This window comes from Macaca nemestrina, chromosome 2 (assembly GCF_043159975.1).
Source record: "Macaca nemestrina isolate mMacNem1 chromosome 2, mMacNem.hap1, whole genome shotgun sequence".
Classification (NCBI taxonomy): Eukaryota; Metazoa; Chordata; class Mammalia; order Primates; family Cercopithecidae; genus Macaca; species Macaca nemestrina.
The window spans coordinates 146,526,042-146,539,719 of NC_092126.1; the positions used below are offsets into that span (position 1 = coordinate 146,526,042).

At 39.8% G+C, this 13,678-nt stretch overlaps 1 protein-coding gene and 1 long non-coding RNA gene across 9 annotated transcripts in view; one reads left to right on the forward strand and one right to left on the reverse strand.

The window, feature by feature from the left end:
- LOC105477634 (glutamate metabotropic receptor 7) overlaps nt 1-13,678 on the forward strand; it is an 898,220-nt gene that overhangs the window by 859,420 nt on the left and 25,122 nt on the right. The gene's annotated exons all lie outside the window — the stretch shown is intronic.
- The window catches only part of LOC105477633 (uncharacterized), a 438,407-nt gene that overhangs the window by 182,568 nt on the left and 242,161 nt on the right, over nt 1-13,678 (reverse strand). For all 5 annotated transcript variants that reach the window (XR_003017095.2, XR_011620208.1, XR_011620209.1 and 2 more), the window contains one exon: nt 5,912-6,061. This is a non-coding gene — a long non-coding RNA (uncharacterized lncRNA). The remainder of the gene's footprint in view (nt 1-5,911; nt 6,062-13,678) is intronic.

Sequence of the window (13,678 nt, forward strand, 5' to 3'; positions counted from 1 at the left end):
TGGCTTCAAAGAGCCATTATATAACTACACTAAAATTTAAATATGAAAACTTGGTGCAATTCAATTGGCTATTGTTATCTAAAGGTGTTTCTGTCTTAGGAAACAAAATATACTGCAAGTTATAATTTCACTTAAAAGATGCTTTAAGTTATTCTTATTAGTACAATGATTTAAAACACTTAAAGTATTACAAGCATAAATAATAAAATATTCAAAGTCCATTTGCACTGTCATATATACTGATCTTAATTGCAGGCTACAGATTTTCATCTAATTGCTAACAGTAAGTCGGCTCTTGAATAATTAGGAAGAGGATGGGATGCAACTTATTGGAACAGTCTCAGAGTACAAAAACACTTTTTTCAAATGTCACTGTGACATTTTAAAAAATACACTGAAATACAGAAGAGAAAGACAGTCATAACAAAAACTAATGAAAAAATTAATCCAACATTAGGATCTAGTAGCAAGACAATCACTAGCTAAAATATGGATATTCTCTCTCTGTGGTTCTCAGTACTGACTGCTCATTTGAATCACTTGGACACCTCTTAACATACAGCCATGCCTGGGCTCTGTCACCCAGGATTCTATGTAATGGGTTTAGGGTAAGTTTCCATACAGCTATAAGTTTAAATATCTCCCCAAGTGAATCTAATGTCAGCTAGAACTGAGAAGCATTGCTCCAATGTAGCATTGCTCTAATGTTCTCAACTCTGATCTTAGGACCAGAAGTCTTGGCAATGTCTGGAAACTTATTAATAATGCAAATTTTGGGGCCCCACTCCAGACCTAGTGAATCAGAAACTCTGGGGATGAGATCCATTAATGTGTGTTTTAACAACCCACCCCCCCAAGTAAGTCCAATGCATGCTACTGTAAGTTCTTTCTTAAGAAAGACAAGGGTCCTCATCAACATTCTTACTAAAAAATTCTTATGAGGGTTCATTGAAAGATTTCACATTAAGACTTTTTTTTTTAAATCTGGTGGATGGCTGTGGTGTTTATTCTAGACATGGCTCTGCCACTTCCAATCTGGGAGTTTCAGCTACACAGGGGATCTTAGGGTTATTAAAGATTTTATTGTAATTGTGTCAGTCTAAAACTGTGATCTTCCATAATATGCTTGAATACTTCTAGTGATAGGGAACCTACTACCACTGGGCCCATCTGGCCCAGTCCTTCCCATTTGCTTACTAGGTATAGGTGCTATACTAAGCATTTTACAAAGATAATTCATCCATGCTTGACAATTACCCTTGAGCTAGTTGTTATAATATACATTTGGCACCTGCAGAAATGGAGGCTTAGAGAGGTTGTATGAGTTACTAAGGTCACATGGATTTCACAAAGCTTGCACCAAGTTCTGTATCTTGAGGCCACATACAAAATGCATTTTCAAAAATGATTACCTATAAGCAGTTGTCAAAATGAAACTGTCCCTTCATACTATCTGGTCTCCAAAATAAGAAGCCCTTGTTCCTTGCAGCCAATTTCTAAACTCATCCATCATTTCTGCTGAGTTCTACTGACCAGCACACAAAACAGACTTAATAGATTGTCCATTCTACGCATCTATTTAAACAGTGATTTTTCATGTCTTAGTGCATATAAAACATGATAACATTGGTAAAGCACACTGGGTAAACTGAAGAGGATTTGGGGAAATGTATGTAAAGCTTGCTGAAAAAAAATCACTTGTTTTTTAAGTATGATTACTAAATCCAAAAGTTTTAAAGAAGAGGTTGAACGTTTATTTTGTATCAAACTTCAAAACCTAATATTTTCAACGTTTTAAAAGAAAACTCAGGATTGCTTTCATGAACAGCTATTTCACATCAATTTATATGCATAAAAGAGTTATAAAAAATTTCCTGGTCAAGACTTTTTGATGATACTCTCTTCAAATTCTTTATAGAGAACATAAATGAAAAACACTGAGTGAATGATAAAAAGTTTGAGAGTATTTTTTTCTACAATTCAGAAATGTGTAACAGTTGAATTTATATTTGGACAATCCAGTAGCTTCTCTTTTACTGAAAAAATGTTATATCAAAATGTCTTTTGATAATATGAATTAATTTTGAATCCTATCCAAGCTTTTTTTCTTTCAAGTTTTTAAAATAATGATATTTTAATTTGCTGAATACATTGCACTGTTGTCATGCAGATAGCCAGGATGCTACTGAAAGGGTACATCAGTTACAATAGAAAGAAGTATTCAATATATACGTGAACACAAATATATGGACCTGCAGCTGGACCTAGACCCGTCAGAATACCCATCCAGCTATCTTTCCCTAATGTCCTCAGCTGCCTGGCTCTCTGGGCATATCCTAGAGCTCCATAGGGCTCTTGTCCACCGTGGGCAGTAGAACATATGTACTGAACCTCATGTCCAGGTGGATAGAGAAACTCCTTGACCACGCTTTATGGCAGAATGGCAAGAGCTGGACATCATTAATTGTTCTGCTTAGCTATAGAAACCCTGGGACAAATTGCCAGTTCCTTTTCTGTTTGAGAAGCCTTCAAGACCCCATACAAGGCTTGTGGTGGCTAGACATGATGCGCAAGGTTACCCCAGGCCTTGACTTGCTGTGCCAAGGTCTAGAGGTATCAGTATCTCATATACTCTACACATTACTGAAGCCCAAAATGGCACCACCTTGGCCAACTCTCCTACCCATGTCATTCTTGGAATGTCAAGGGCTCTTTGTTGAAAGAAATGATCAGGACAAATCAACCAGGGCAAACAACATCTGAAAGAACTTCTTAGATACAAATGATGATTCTGGGTGGCAATGTTTACTCTACAATTACTCATTCTAATTAAAATTTCAGAGTGTCAGCTGCTAGCATCCTACCCCACTATCATTATCTAAACAAAGTTTAGTCTGAAGCCTACCTGCATCAAAATGACATGAGGTCATTGTGAAAAGTGCAGAACCATGGATCCACCCAAATCCAAACCACTCATTCTAGCTGGGGACACAGGTTACCAATTGATAACAAATACAAAACTGCAACTGTGAAAAACCTCTGAATAAGAAGTAGAAGGAATTATGAAACAAAGCTACAGAGATCAAAAGCAACTTTCTTAAAAGAAAGGTTTGTGTGAACAATGTGTAGGCATTAATAAACACAAAGTGGGTGGGAAAGCTAGACAAAGAGAACTTGTGCAAAGACCATGCTGTAGGAGTATGCTAAATGTGAAAGATCAAAGAAAGGCCAGTGTGACCAGAGATAAGAGAGCCTCAGGAAGTGTGGTTCAAGAAAAAGCCTGGGAAATTAATATGCATCAAGTGGCACCAATATTTGCAGACCAATTCAGGAATGTTTTGACTTTATTCTAAGAGCACTGGGAGGACATTTAAGAGTTTTAATCACAGAAGGTGAGAAGATAAAGAGCACTATGATCTAAATTATGTATCTAAATCACTTTAGCTGCCACATGGAACAATTCAGCTTGGAAATATTTCATAAGTTGAGGTATCAATGTTGGCTTTGACTATGGAGGCGTTGGTAGAGAAGGACAGAAGTGGAAGGAGATAAACAATGTATCAGAGGTAAAAGCAACAACACTGGCGATGAATTAACTTTCAATTCCACTTTACCACCCATAATAAATCCCTCTGACTTGAACTTCAGAGCTTACCTACATACTCAGATTGACTTCTATAGCCCTAGACATAGAAAAAACAAGTAGGTTGGTTGTATCTTTGTAAAGCCGTGTTGCCCAAATTCAGTTGATTGTCTTTTTGCTCATTTATCTGTACTATGGAGTACAGGGAAATTTCTCCAATACACAAGGCCAATTATTTTGAGATCTTTACAAAGATATCTCCAGCTGTCTATATATTATATGTATGACCCTATGCAGAAGGTTGTAGTTTGTATGTATGTGAAGAATTTAGGCAAGCTACAAACTTTAAAAGTAACACACCCTAAGACCATCCCCAGTTGCAAGTTTAGGGAGGAGATTTTTCAAAACTACCCTAAGTTTTGGTAATTTGCTTAGAAGGACTCACAAAATTCAACGAAAGCTGTTATACTAACAATACAATTTATTACAGGGAAAGGATATAGATTAAAATCTACCAAGGGAAGTGCATGGGACAGGGTCCAAGCGAAGTATCAAATGTGGAGTCCTCTCCATATGGAGTCATAGACATGTTACTTTTCTGTATCTTTGTGTGACAGTATGCACAGAGTATTGCTAATCAGGGAAGCTCACTGAGTCTCAGTATTCTGAGTGTTTATTGGTGCTCCATTATATTTGCATGATTGATTAATTGCCTATGTGGTTGAACTCAGTCTTTAGGCTGACTGACACCATGTGAACCAAAGCTTCTGCCATAACTCACAATGCGGTATTTTTTGCATGACCAACCACCACCCTAAATCGCATTGTCACTATCTGGCTAGGAGGAGGCACCCAGACCAGCAAAGATCGTCTCCAAGGAGCCAGACCTCTCTTTGGGAAAGGTTAAATTCTTTATGTATAATATACCAATAACATCAAAAATAAATGATTTATGTGACTAGTAGTGGAAATGAAGTTAAAAATCAATACTGCATTGAAACGAGAGTATAAGCTTATAAAAACGATGCTACTTTTCTCATAATAAGCAGCTTAAATTAACTGAGGTTACATATGACCTTGCCCAGAACTAAGTTTTGCACCACTTAGATAGAAAACTACTTTCTCTATCTTTCCTTCCTTGCTAGCCTCAAAAATCCTACTTCCTGTGACCACCTAGGAGAAAAATGCATTTCTTGAGAAGATTGATAAAAAAGGAAGTTGGGCTACATTTCAGCATTTTAACCTTTCTCCATATTCTGAGTTTCTTGGTTTAGTCATTTCTTGCCCACTGAGTCAGTTAATGGGCCAGATTCTAAGGTCTTCCCTTCCTGTATCTGAGGAAAACTCACCAGGGAACTGACAGGCAGGATGATTTCCTGTTTAGCATGACTGCCCACGTATGCTTTGCCATTCATTACAATCGGGTAGTTTCCATGGAGACTGACTCTTGAATAATGCTTAAGTGACAACACAATCATCAAGAGCACCATGTTAAGTTGGTACAGTCACTGGCCTGGCATCTACTATTCTAAATAATTGAAACCATTTATTTTAAAGACAAATGAAAATATTATTTACAAAACACCAGCAGATGGTGGAGTCTTTAGGATCACCAGAAATTTCCAAAATATCTTACACCAGATGCCTCCAAAACATCCCCAGGAACTAGTCTACTACTTGTTGTCTCTGCCACAAAAATTCCAAGCTCTCTTGGTCTTTTCTTTAACTATGGCTTCTCTGGCCAAGCCGGAACCATTGCACATGTCTACTTACCGTGCTCTCCTGTGCTGTATGCTCATAGTTTGCCCCGTTTGCCATTTAACTTCATTCTTACCAGAGTTCACTTTTGTGGCACCACAATAGAACATATTGCTGTAAAGCTTTCCTTTTTTTTTTTTTTTTTTTTTTTTAACTTTCCATGCTCTATAAAGCAAGGGTTTTTTTAACTTCCAAATTCAGAGATTGAATTTTGAGTACTTATAAAATTGGGAATATCATGGAACACTCATCTTGGTTAATTTCATATAATAATAGGATTTTACAGGATATAACTGGTTTCTGTCATTTTATTTGCCTCACCAAATCTTTTTTTTTTTTTTTTTCAAAACTTCAATCCCAATACCATCTAGCTAGGTTTTGGCTTTGTGAGGTTTTTGTCTCGTTTATTTTATTTTTGAACATGTGCTTTCATGTACTTTGTTATATAAAGCCTAGTTTCCTTAAAACTATGAGTTGATTTAAGGTTAATATACAGAAAACAGTCATCAAATAATAGCATAGAAAAGCAAACATGGCAAAAAAACAATATCACAAATGTGGTAGACTGACCGGTTGCACGGAAAGCACAGAGTGCTGTAGGCCCAGGGAGAAGAAAGGTCCTCATTCTGCCTGAGGGAGTCAGAGGAGGCTTCCTGAGAGAGGTGACACCTGATCCGTGTCTCGAAGTGATCAGGGGTTGCTAGAGAGGAAGATCATGGTCTGTTGGAGAACACAAAGGGTAAGGTGTATTTAACCTTATGCAGGTACAGGGACAGGAAGGTAATAGGGTTTGGAGAGCGAACCTAAACTTTCATTTATAAGAGCAAAGGAATTTGCCAGGAAGAGGGACAGGCACCAATCGGGATGGAGAGTTTGAAGGCAGTAGTAGAGGTTGGTAACCAGTCACTCGTATAGCATGACATCTCGACATCCTATGGTTGATATTCCCTAGCTCTCTCAGCAGCCTGGTAGGATCCCAGGGAAGTACCTCAGATGAGATGTGAGTTGGCTTGGGGTTACGGTAGAATTTCTTTATCAGAAAAAATAAATGTAATTTATACATAAATATAAACAAATATAAAAATAGAAATATTACATAAAATATATTATATATAATTTAAAAATTGTGTGTATGCACACACAATTGAGACTTTGAAGACTGTGGAAAAGTAGAATTGAAAGTCAATTCAATCACCACATCTTATGGCTTGTACCTCTGATACATTGTTTATCTCCTTCCACTTCCTTCCACCACCTCTGTAGTCAAAGGCAACATCCATCCTCTGAAAAAATCTCAACTTTTTGTGATTGTCCTGTTTCACTTATTGAATCCATCTTTGGCAAGTGGTCCCTAAGTATTGGACAGGATGGTGTCCATGATAAGTCCTTACTCATGTGGCATTTATGTTTTAGTCAAAATTAAACAATTTATACATACACAAATGTAAAAAATAATTATATAAAATATGTTATATATAATTTTAAAATTATGTGTATGCATGCAGGCATGTATTTCTTGTTTACAAACTTTGATAGAAAAATGGCATAGGGTCACCAGGAAGTGGACCAGAGAGTGAGGGGATGTGGGTGGCTGAGTGGGCTCCTTCTCTCTGTGTCAACCACAAGTTCCCCATCATTCACTGTATATTTTAGTTTTCCTAGTAGGCCTCCTTTGAGTAAGGTTTCCAAACAATTGTGAAGATTTCTGCTTTCAATAAGCAGTTCAGTGTTCTCAAACTCGAGGAAAAATAAACACAGCCCAAAACTCCTTGCATTGGTTTGGAAGAACTTGTGTTTCTAGAGTTGGGGAGCAGGGAATGTGCCCGATTATTTCTAGACCCCTTATCTCCATTACAGGAAGCTGCCTTCCACAGAAGACAATGAGTATCAGTGGAGACAGATGATTAGGCTACCCAGGTCCACCTTTCATTCCCCATATTTCAGCCTTGGAATGCACATTAGGCGTCCTCCTGACCCAAGCTCCCTTTTTTCCTGTGACTTGTGGTTGCTCCAAGAGTTCAGACAGGCCGTGGGTGGGACTTCTGGAATCTGAATGCTGTCCCACTGCTTGGTATTATAAATATAGTATATAAGTACTATGCATAAGTATGTATATAGAGAGAGTGTGTATGTATTATTATATATAAACATAATACTATAGTATAAAATGTATACTGTTCTTAATAGTATAAGAATTATGCTATTGCTTTCATTTTAACTTGGGTTTATATTTTTAAAGACTTACACACATATCTCTTCAAAAAGTACATTAGATATCTGTAATCAGACTCATTATGAAGGCAAAAGAATGCATAATGCTAAAGATCTGAAGCTATTTTCATTAAAAACAAAACTCCAAAAACCTCAACTTGAAAATGCCACAGGACCTGTTTTTGCTGTAGCAAAAGATTTTGCACAAAGTGCAGCCCTGTCACTCACAAACACAGTAATCGCTGGAGATTACCAGTCATTTTCATTATAGGTAATTTCAGGGTGCCTTGTTTTGCCTTGTCGCTCACATTCCTGGAACCTTGCCAGACGGTGCACAAGGAGCATATCAGGAAACCAACCTGAGCCCCATACCAGAGGATAAATCTGAGGCTCCACCGAGTATTTCTGAAAATACAGCCTGATTGTCTGTCTCCACTGACCCTCATTTCTCAGCTTCTAAGAAATGACAGGGTGGAGGAAAGTTGAGGCATTAGTTCTGCCCCAGTAAACTTCACAAACCAGAAGATGCTGGGCTTTTTCCTTCACTGCATAGAATATATTGACCCAAACTCATCAACACAGGGTATAAAACTCTTGAAAGATCTTGCCCTAGTCTTATCTCCCCAATTCTTAATGCCATAATCTCCACCCCATCATGTGAAATAGTATTTATCCCTGCGAATGTACCACTCTCTCTGCCAAGATCCTCCCCACCTTTTTCACCTGTCTCAAGCTCACGTTGCCTTCAGCACTCTGCTTAGAGTCACCTTCTCTGGGCATGTCTTTGATCTTAACTACCTAAGACAGGAATGTCCCTCCTATGCACTCACACAGCCCTGAACCTACCTCTCTCACACTTTTATTCTGGTTGCTCTGTTTCATTTATTCAACCCATCATTGGCAAGTGGTCCCTAAGTATTAGACACAGTGGTATCCACGATAAATCCTTACCCAAGTGGCACTTACATTTTAATGAGAAAGATAAATAAAGCATGTGTATGTAGAAAATCATAAGGGCAGTGTATCAAGATAGACTGTGAGTGGGGGTTGCTATTTTAGATAAGATGTCACCAAGGAAGTGACATTTAAGATGAGACTGAATGATGAGAAGGCACAAACACAAACCATGGGAAGATACCTGGGAAGGTATTTCGGGCAGTGAAGATAGGATTCACGTACACCAAGTGCAAAGGCCCTGAGGCAGGTACAGATTTAGTGGGCACCCAAATGGCAAGGAGGCTAGTGTAGTGAGCGAGCAGGAAAGTGGAACAAAATGAGGTCAGAGTTGCAGGTAGAAACCGGCCCACTTGGCAGTGAGAAGAATTCAGTCTCTGTTCCAAAGATTAAGGCAAAGCCATCGGAGCCTTGTAATCCAAAGTGTAATGTGACCTAAGTCACCTCTAACTCCAGTTATAGCATTTCTCAAAGGCGTGGTGCCTGGAACTCAGAGGGCACCAAAGCTTTGTACTCTGAATCAATGAATCAACCACCGATCTTGGGCCATGGCTCCCTATCCGCGTTCTTTTAGTTCTCCCGATGCCTCGCCTGTGTGTTTCACATGCGGCCCCATGCGCGCCTTTCAAAGATGAGCTCCTTCCAAACGGGGAATGCCTGTGAAGAACCTGACAAGCCACTCCAAGGTGTTTCATATGCTCCCAAAACAGTGAGCACAAAGACAGTCAGCTTACCTCCTGTTCTGCCTGTACCCACTTGAGCTACATTGTAACTAAACCAATGAATAGGCCCAAGAAGATATTTCAAGGTTTCTGCAGTTAGTGACTGTCATAAAAGGAGCATTTCTGTCATCATGACATATGACTGAGCCGTAGCAGACTGCACTGTACCCACCACAGGTCTTTTGCCTTTGACTTATGAGCACTCCAGGAGAAACTCAATCTCATTAGCGGGGCATGCCTTCCTGTTCCCCGTGCCAGGGGCAGTGGAGGGGAGTGCTAGACAGAAGGGACCCAGCTCCATCTTCTGCCATTTAGGAAGCTTTGGGCAAGTAAACCTTTCTAGGCCTCACTTTTCACATTTATAAAAATGAATGAAAGTAAACCACACCTTTCTCATAATGTGTAATATAGAAATAAGACCTATGAAGTGTATGCCTTTATTAGATACCTTGTTAACATAGATTGGGTGGGGGCTATAGGACTGTGCTGGGGCCCTGACCTGGTGGCATCCTAGGCTGCACCCAGCAGAAAGGCCTATTGTGTAAAGATGACTTTCTCTCTCTCCCTCCTCCCTCTCCTTCTCTTATCCTTGCACTTTTTCGTTGGATCCTTCCCTCTTCTCCCACCCTCAACTAAATTTTCTCTCCTTCCTTCTTTCCTGAATTGCTGTAGATCTAAGTACTTTTTCACTTAATAACAGGCCCCACCGCCACTGGTTTCCTTAAATCTCATCCTCGTTAAGTATTTGGTTTTGTTTTGATTTTTGTTTAATTTTTTGTTAATTTTTTTGTGGTAAGAACACTTAACCTAAGATCTACACACTTAACAAAGGTTTGCGTGTATAATCCTGGCCTCTATTACTTTCCCTGTGTTACTTAAAGAAAGTGTAATGAACTGGATACAGTTCCGAAGGCTAGAAGTCTGAAATCAAGGGGGCAGCAGGGCTGTGCCTCCTCTGAAGCCTCTAGTAGAGGTCCTTCTTGTTCTTTCGATTCTTGGCTTGTAGCTGCATCATTCCCATCTCTGCTTCTGTCTTCATTCACATGGCCTTCCCACTCTGTGCCCATCTGCCTGTGTCCAAGTTTTCCTCTTCTTATAAGGATGTCAATCACTAGATTAGGGCCCACCCTCATCCAGTATGATTTCATTTTAACTTGGTTATATCTGCAAAGACCCTACTTCTGAATAAGGTCATATTCACAGATAGAGGAATAGAAATGGTTTTTTTGTTTTTTTTGTTTTTTTGTTTTTTTTTTGAGACAGTCTTGCTTTGTCACCCAGGCTGGAGTGCAAGTGGTGAGATCTTGGCTCACTGCAACCTCTGCCTCCAGGTTCAAGCAATTCTTCTTCCTCAACCTCCCGAGTAGCTGAGATTACAGGCGCCCGCTACCATGCCTGGCTAATTTTTGTATTTTCAGTAGAGATGGAGTTTCACCAGGTTGGTCAGGCTGGTCTCGAACTCCTGACCTCAAGTGATCCCACCTGCCTTGGCCTCCCAAAGTGCTGAGATTACAGATGTGAGCCACCATGCCTGGCCAGGATTCATTATATCTTTTCAGGGGACACAATTCAATCTATAATGTGGCCCCTGTCAAACTCCAAGTAGTAGTAAGAGTTTAGAGCTCTAGAGCAGATATGAGTGTAAATCCAGGTTCTACCTCCACTTTCTACAGCACTCTTGAATGAATTCTCTGATCAGAATTTGGGTTTTCTCATTTTAAAAGAGGGACATTAATAGCCAGCTCAGAGAGTAGTTCAGGGATTAGTATCAAATAAAATTATTTGAATAATGCATGTTAACAGCATAATAATTGTAAAACTGCAAAAGAAAGAAAGGTATAAAACAGAGTTTGCTCCTGGGTTGCTCTCAATTGGAAGAGCCATGGATTTTTTTTTTTTTTAAAGCTATGGGTTGAGTTCGCCTTGAGACATCCACCCACACATTGCCTGAGAAGTGGAAGCACACATTTAGTCAAGTAGCTGATGAGAATAAAAAGAAGGGCATTCCTAAGAACCATCCACAGAGTCTCTTCTTTACTGAAAGTAAGCAGAGGGAACCACTTGCATCAGGCCTTGTGATGCAAAATTGAAAGGCAAAACCAATCTCAGCTAAGCATGCATTTCTGTTTTTGTGTTTTGAGTTGTTTAAATCCCATTTCAATGAATATGTATTGCCAAGGTTATCTAGTGGAAGAAACTGGGATGGAGAACAAAACACTCCACAGATCTGTGCCATCCTGAAGGCTTGGAATTAATTGAAGGTTTTATTAAACAAATCAAAGTGAGGGAGAAGATATTTGCACAAGGCCTTTTCACACATATGTAGTAAAGAGTAGGACAACTGAGGTAACTCTTTCCAATCTCAAAACAAAGAATAAAATCCAACTGTTCTCTTCAGTTATCTCAAATTTCCAGATTTAAACAGTCATGTGAAAAGTGCCAGTTCTCTTCTAAATTGTGTGTGCCAACAAGGCCAAGAGTGATAAACAGAACTTGACAATGACGTGAATTTCTAGAAATGTCCCCTATTACCTCGCTACATTGAATGTTTGGATTGTTGACCAGCAGCATCAGTGTCACCAGGGGCTTGTCAGAAATGCATTCATTTAGGCTCCATTGCAGATTGAGTCAGAATCTGCATTCCAGCAAGATCCCCAGGTGACTTCTCTACACATTACAGTTTGAAACGTGCTCTTTGGCACAAGTTTTCTCTCCCAATCTGCCTAACGCTGACTTTGTGTGCATATATCTACTCAGCAGCCTGGTTGTATCAGCCAAGAGCTCACCAGCACATAACTTCCTCTGTGGATAAATCCTCTATCCAAGAACAGTTTGGGTCCTGTAACAGAGTCCATTTCCTTCCAAGTCCAAAGGACACCATCACAGACCAGAGGTCTATTGGTGCAACAGTGTTGAACTGGAACATAGCTTTGTTCCCACCTATGAAGGTTTGCAGGTGCAAAATGCTAAATTGATCTTGTTCTCATGCCAATGGCAATGAACAGTCACCCATCTGGTAACTTCTCCTCCCAGCCAAAACAATGGCTGAACCGAGGCTTCTCCTTGCCAAAAGCATGGCATTCAAGGCTCTTGCAGGAACATAAACATGCCTTTCAATTTGGGAGATAAATAGTCGATTCTTTTCACTTTCAGCTTTAGTAAGGATTAAAGGAATTCTCACTGCATGACCCAATAGGAAATTATCTGTACCACATCTTCTACTCTATCTATGACAAAAAGAAAGCAATGGTGGCTGGGTGCAGTGGCTCACACCTGCAATCCCAATACTTTGTGGGGGCAAGGGAGGAGGATTACTTGAGGCCAGGAGTTCAAAAACAGCCTGGTCAACATAGCAAGACCCCATCTCTACAAAAATAAAAAATAAATGAATAAAAATTTAGTCAGACATGGAGGCATGTGCCTGTAGTCCCAACTACTTAGGAGGCTGAGGCAAAAGGATCGCTTGAACCCAGGAGTTCAAGGCTTCAGTGAGCCATCATCGTGCCCCTGCACTCCACACCATAGCATGACCCTGTCTCAAAACAAATTAAAAACAAAAAGCAACGGAGGAAAGAGATGGTAACATATATTTATCAAGGACTGACATACTAATAGCAAGTGCTTACTAAATGTCTGCTAAGTGTCTGTGGTTACTAAGTACTTTACTTATATAATCCTCAGAACCACTCGATAAGTAGGTTCCATTGTTATTCTTATTAAAGAGTTAAATAAACTCTTATTGAATATACAGAGAGGTTAACCAGCCTGCCAAAGGTCACACAGTTAAATGGCAGAACAGGGATCCAGACCCCCTACATTTGGGTTCCTGAATCTCACATATGAACACTCCACTCATATATCTGGCATACACAGAGAGAAAAAAATGTAACATAAAGGTTTCAAATTCAGCCTTCTTTAGTTTTTGAAGCATTTGTCTCTCTCTTATTTCTTCTTCACTTCCCACTGTGGGTTTTTGTCTCTTCTCCCGCTCTGCTCATCTCCACCTCCTCCTAAAAAGAGGTTGCAGGGATTCAGCAGCCATTCCCTAACCCAAGCCAGGTTCTCCTCCCCAGTGTTATCCTCACCCCCATCTAATTCCTTGCCAGCCTTCTCTCCTGCACCACCAGGCTCTCCCCTCCCAAGGAACCTATCACCTGTCTTAAATGCAGGGGTATCTGAGAAAAGCCAATGTCTAATTCAAAGATCTGGAGCTTTGGCCAAAAGAGAGCTTTCTAATCATGCTGTGGGGGATGTTTTCCTTGTTCAGAGACACTTGGGATGGCTGTATCTACGTCCATTTGCATTCTGCTACTGGCACACAAGCTGTCTCCTTCTTACAATCCATTACAAAGCATCCACTCCTTTGGCAAGCAATTCCCCACAGTCATTCCATAACTAACTTGTTCCATAACCTAAGGGCTGGGATACATTTATTGCCCTCATTTTCCTT